Source organism: Sipha flava, unplaced genomic scaffold, assembly GCF_003268045.1.
Source record: "Sipha flava isolate LNK unplaced genomic scaffold, YSA_version1 0_pilon_pilon, whole genome shotgun sequence".
Lineage (NCBI taxonomy): Eukaryota > Metazoa > Arthropoda > Insecta > Hemiptera > Aphididae > Sipha > Sipha flava.
Window position 1 is genome coordinate 2,336,011 of NW_020271713.1, and position 7,306 is coordinate 2,343,316.

Below are 7,306 nucleotides of genomic sequence, written 5' to 3' on the forward strand. Positions count from 1 at the left end.
AAAATAAAAAGTTTCATCATAATATTAATAATAACGTATTTAAATAATTGCAATAATGACAACCGCATGAAAACGCATCAACGTCAGGTTATGTTGGAGTCCATGTGTTGTACGTGTAAATAAGCAAAAACGTAAAACGCGTAGAGAAGTATAAACACAAAATAGGAACGGAAATTCGTAATTATAATGCATCCAAAGACAATTTACATTGAAGTAATAATCTGTAAGGCTGTAAATATTTAACTCTAATTGTCATATTTTTAATGATAATTATCTTCGTGTCTTTAAATGTAGCAATACATTGGCAATATACATTAAAATTTATACTTCTCACTGAAAAGTATACAAACTTATTTACGTATATAAGCAAATTTAAATTTAATTTTACAGTCATGTATTATAAAATGAGCTCCTCGCTAGTAGTACTATTCATTACTATTACCATCATATTTTGTGTATCATAAGTTGCCATTTTTTTTTTTTTTTTCACTAAAATTTTTTCGTATATGATTTAAATTGATATAATTTCTACTAATAAGTTAAATAAATAATTAGTTAACGCTAAACACTTCGAAAGGCTTCGGGTGTCACTTATTTTGAAATTCCTCCCTTTTGAAACCGTAATATTTCCTATCGATTGCGGTAGGACAGCGTCGATGTAATAAAAACATTAGTGACGCGTTACTACTACGTACTTTTCGAAAAACTTGAGAACATTACATTTTAGTAGGTATATATTGTAATTTAAAAATCACGATATACGATACATTTTTTGTAACGAATTTGTGGTTTCTAAAACGTACTTTAGTATTTATGAATATTGCTTACACAACGATGAGTACGTAATAATAAGTGAATTGCTATGATAAATGAATATTCTAAACATTAATCGCAATACCATTGATACGACAACATTTGTCTAAACTATTTAGATTAATTTAGTGTCTATATTATGGTTTGAGGATTTTGATTTGTGTTGTCAGCTATGTTTTTACAGCTGACACTTCAACATTGTCCGCATGAGATATCATTAATTATCAATGGGTTATAGATGCTTTTATTAAACAATGAAAACAGACAGTTAAAAGGCAATGCGTAAGAATTTTTATGCAAGTCAGCTGTGCTTGAAAAAGGAAAGCAATGAAAAATGATTAGGTTTTCGCAAGTAATGAAAAATTTAATAAGTCGTACAATTATTATTATTCTGCAGATATCCAAGGGTCCCAGCAAGGCAACTCGTATATATTTACTCAAGTTCTTGTATAATTTTTCAAAATTCGTAAAACAATTGTTCAGGTTTACGACTCGACAAAATAATTTAATAATTTAGAAGTTACGAATACAATAACTTTGGAATATTTTCATAGTTATTACAATTGTGCGTTTACATATTTTCACTGGTTCGTCAGCGATACGGCGACGAATAAAATAACGGAACTGTGGACATAAAACATTTTTCATCATCAATATAGAAATATTGTCGTTTTGAAAATACTTCAAAAAAAGCCTTTCAACCTTTTAACCACCGTTAAGCCGTTTACGTGCATATAAGGAACGACAATATCGTCGACGTTTAAAATGGAATTGGAACACATTATAGTATCGGACATGAAGGTATACATAGGATGTGGGCAGAGAATAAAAATATTTGCGTACATACAGAGAGGACACTTTTGGAGTCACTTAACCGAATGCATAGGTGTAAAACGATCACGCAGTATCTAGAAATACAAAATATTATTTGAAATTTTATTCACAGAAGTGCGTTGCTTGTTCGGAAAATATAAATGCGAACACAGTGGGTATTCTAAATGACTACCTCGCCCCCGCTCGCGTGCTCTGATGAAATCATTAGCGTAATTCATAATAATTAATTACATAATTAAAATGACCGCTGCATTGAGTTCCCGTGTAATATTTTGTTTTTCAAACACTCGTATACTCAGTGAGGTCACACTGATAGTCGACCACTGCAACTACCATGCAGTTTACCACTAAATATACGGAATTCGTAAAAAAAAAAAAAAAGCGATTATTTTATCCGTACGTAGGAATAGCCCACATTTACAACCCGGAGTCAGTTCGTTTTCACCTTATTTTCACGATAAAACACCGTAGAAGGCGTAATACGTCGTCGTCGAAAAGAGTTTAACAAACGAACACAAAATCGATTTACGTTCAAGCGGACAACGCACACCGCAATGAATTTTTCACTTTGCAATTATTTATCGTGTATTGTTGTTATTTCACGCTTATTAACCGCCCAGAAATAAATTACGTAGAACGCTATGCGCATCCAATACATTATAATGTATTTGAACGCGCGCCGGAGAAAAAAAATTATTACTCGAAACCGAACGCAATACCGTCCATAACTGCAGTGTTATTGAGTGTTAACACAATATTTTAATACGACCGCAACAATAGTTGAATGGTTATTTACAAAAACTTGACTATATTACTATATTACTATATTACTATATTATTGTTGTTTAGTTAACAGTGCACATAGGTGTACAATATTGCGGAACTATAGGCCTATGGAGGTTACATAGTTATCGGTTCGTATAAGCTCCACGATAACAGTAGTTATATTATGCAAATTAATTATTACAGTGTTATTTGTGAGATGCGATTTCGCGTTACAATGATATCCTGTGTTAATTGTCTGTATAATATTAACACGAAGTTATTTAATTCACGTCCCGCGAATAAACATGAAATCACGTTGGTTGCGAGAAAAAAACAAATACAGTTTAAAAAAAATCGATGAAAAATCAATTCATCAATGTTCACCTACTTTCATAGTGTTTCATATGTTCAGTAATGCCTTGCCTTGATGATGTTGACAAATTTTATTTAATTAAAAATCTTATCATACTAAAACCAATAGTTTATTTATTAAAAAATATCATTACAGCGTGTGATAAATATTCAAGTATAGAAATAATATATTTTATCTACCTAAAGGTAGTTACAATTTAATTGCACTAAAAAACACGAAACAAACTTATAAATAATAAACATACGTGAGCATTGTGAGTATTCTATGAATAAACATTATAAATTATATTTCTTGAGTCTTACACTTTTTTTTCGACTGCCAATAAATAGCGTTACCAAATAAAATCATTTTATTATTAATTTGATACTAAACATATGAAACAAATTTGAAATATTTCTATCTAGTCTATTTAATACGAACTGTCTTGAAAATAAATTAGATTATGTCTAAATTAATCTTAATATATGGATTTTATTAATAGTCAAGAATTATCTGAATATTAAAACAAAATTCTAAATATGTGTAAACATATTGTTATGATAGACTAATAATTTTCGAAATATTATTATTCACAATAATATAAAACTTATTTTCTACTTATTCAACAATTAGTATACAATATACTTAATTGATTTTCAAAATATGTAAATTTGCAAAAAAATCTTAAGTATACATTATAATAACGGTATAATAATCGATTTATTGTTTGGATACGTCTCCCGGTTAACTTTTTTTTTTTGTTGGATAAACCGTACTCATACATACCATATCATTACACTTATTATCTTATATATTTGTACATATAATGAATACAATAAATATAACATTATTATTATAACTACTATAACTATACTATTGTACGACAAACAAAGATTTATCTAGTGCACAAAAAAATCGGTGGAGGGGAAGGATTATAATCATTGTCGTTCCTTCTTCGCACGGTTGCATTTAACAGTATATACGACGAAGAATGTCCGTTTCGTATCCGTATGTATTGACGATAATTAATCGAATTTGCATCGAGATGTTAAAATAGATAATAATTAAATGAAATTAGAAAACCTGATAGATTGCGCAGGTGTTATATACAGGGTAGGAAACAGGAGTATGCATAATGTGCAGACGTGCGCGTCTGTGTGTAATGTATTAATTATTATTATACATGTATCAAAGTAAAGGAAGACGTTGCATTTAAATTACAACAAAACGACTGGAGCCACTGATGTGTTGCTGTGGCACTGCTTGTTTCATACGCTCTCAGGTGACCCAAAAATAGAGTCAATCAATATTTTCGAACAAATATTCAACTTAACATCCTTAGCACCAGTTCAATGCAATTTAGTGGACAGGAATGAGCTGTATCACGTAGGTAGCAAACAATAAACGATGGATTTTCCGTTCCAATAGATTCCTGTGAACGCCGGTTGAATTTTTTCTACGGTTTGGGACGTAAAGAAAATCAAAAAACAAATAAATAAATAAATAAATAATTACAATATCATACACATAATGTCATACGCGATGACGAATGTTCGTATTGCTACGGAAACCTAATTTTCGCATTACATTCGTCGTAGTGTTTAATTCGATCTGTGTTACATAACAATATGACCTAACGAGTGCATTGTTTTGAACACACACGCATTAAATTGGTTAAAATTATAAGACTCAGTCGGCAATAGGCAATCGTTTTCAACTAGATTATTGCTTAATATATATATATATATATATTATTATTATAAACAAAGGCGTGCGAAGGACTTGAAATGCGACGTAGCGTAATACACATGTGCGTACGTAGTATTTAACCAGTCTACTGTTCGATAGTACAATCTTTACCCACAAGGACTTCTTTGTTTTTTGAATTTCCTCGAACGAACAAAAATGTTTCTTATGAAATATGTATGTTAGTTAAAAAAAATACTGTGTCTGTTCAAAATTATACTATCTTAATATCTACTTTTTGTAGAATAAATCTAAGGACTGGCATTCTACATTTTCGATTAAAATATTCCAAATTTATACACTATACGTTTCCCAGTATATACTCGTTTCGTTTCTATAATCCCTTGGTATACAATAATAATTCCAAGTAATTTATTATATTATTTCAAACGCGACATTTATCGTGTTCCATAAATTGCTTTCGACAAAGTTGAGTACATTGAAAAACGGTCAAGATTTGGCGCGTTCTCATTCATATGTATACATACTTCTGTAAAAAAATATTGTAAACTCGCTTACGTTTTTTTACCGGTTTTCGTTGTAAGTACCGCAAACTACTATATGTGGAAATCACAGTGCGCGTACACTGCATTCAGTTAACAGTCGATCATACGATGTTTTCTAAACTTTTTTATTACGAAACGACGTGCCAAAAAAATAAAATAAAATAAAATTTTGTAATTATTAAAAATATATTTTATTCTTCTATCAATTCGATTTCATCAATCAAGAACTTTTATTCACAAACTATAACGCCCACATTAGAGCAGAAAAAAATTGTACAGCAAAAATACGATTACCTACGGTAAAATACACGTGATTTGCGCAGTGTGTTTGAATAATTGAGTGTGTTTCATTTAAAATGTTTTAAAAAATTCCGAACGAGTAATAATAAGATTTTTTTTTCTTATCTTGTCAATGTCGATTTAAAACATCCGCGCCCTATGGCGCAGTGCACTTATACACCGAGTGGCTGATGTACATGAATTGTATAGAGTTTACGATCCCGAACCCGTCAAAACCCGGAATCTAACATCGCCGCAGACGTTGTTGAGGACATTTTTGCAAAAAGTATTTGGACAAGACGGTTTTCATGCGTCGCGCCACGTTCTTACAGTGTAAATAACCATTATGCGAGTGCAAGTATATCACACGTTTAAAATACTGTCAATAATATTCGAATACATCGGTAAATTCGAAACGAAAGCCCATCGTAGGGGACAGAGAAATACCACTTCTGGAAATAGGCCCTAAGCGTTGTGTAATCATATAATTGTGTACGGGTGAATTCATAAAATTAATATAAAAATTTAATTAAAAACCATTTTAAGTGCTTGGTATTCAATAATTTTTGAAATTTTAAGTGAATTTTAAGGATCTTAACAAAATTAAATTCACAGCCCTGGTCATAAGTAAGATACTGCCGAAACCGAATAAATATGCTAAGCAAACAAAACTACTGTTACTACTACTGTTATTACAAAAACTGACCAAGAAGAAATTAAAATTATGGAATTTATACTTATTTCATCAATTATAGGAATAAATATAATTATATCAAACCACAAACATTTTCTTTCTCTTCAAATACAAATTCAAAATTCTATTTTTCATATGTCCCTTAAGAACTGGAAATAGTTGAAAAAATATAGTGTTTAGTATTGACAGAGTTATTTTCATCGGGAACACAAACTGGGCCACTCTGTATAAGGATATAACATTTAAATTTTTTTTCTCTTGTATATTTCATGTTGTGAAACATTATTCTTGGTGATGACGTCTGTGCTGTCGTATATGATGTGCAAAATGCGAATTGGAAATATTTTGGTTTGTCGTTATACGCATATTGGAACTACTATTGAGCGAGACACATCATCAAAATCGAAAGCGGAATTACACCAGGACAGTTATAGATCTCTAATTAATGTAATTATAATATGTTTTTTTTTATATATATAATAGAACGTTATATTTATTATCCATTTAAAAAAATTATAATTACCCTTGAAACTTTATTTTCTTCATATTCTGATTCCTGTCAATGTATATTTTTTTATAAACTGCTACGAAAAAATACAAATTCCAAGTCAATTGTCATCGGGCGGATGATAATTAATTTGAAACTAGTTGAAAAAATAATGACAAATATTGATCATCCTTGTTATTACATAGATATTGCATCCAGGTAAGTACATTTTTTATTTCAAAAAAATGTAAATCATAAATAAAATCCTTTGTCGTTGTTGATTGAAAAAAAATAAACAAATTTTGAACACTTTTTCAAAATATCTTTGACAAACCTATATCTATGTACATTTATATTTGTGAATGTATTCGCAGTATTAATATTACTAAGCCGTATAGAAATCATTTTATAGAAGATATTTTATAAGTGCTACAAACTTTATCAATGCAAAATATAAATTTCAAATTTATTGAATTTATTCTTCGCACTTCAGATGATAAAACGCCATAAAACGGTTCATCTTCTAGGAATACCTATTTGGTACAAAAATATGAATTAACGAATAAAAAAAAAGGTAACGATCTGATGTTAGTCTGTGTGTGATGAAAAGTTCTTGAGTTTTACTCGCGTGCTGGAAAAAACGTCAAAACTTTTTCCAACATGTTGCGCCTTGACGAACACATACAACAAATAATATGCGTATGTACGCTGATGCAGTAGACCTGCTTCATTTGGAACCCTTGTATTGTAATAATAATGGAAAACTTCTTTGATTCGAAGATCAGACGATTCCCCGACGTAATTTCTACAATTTTAATGCTACTATTAAG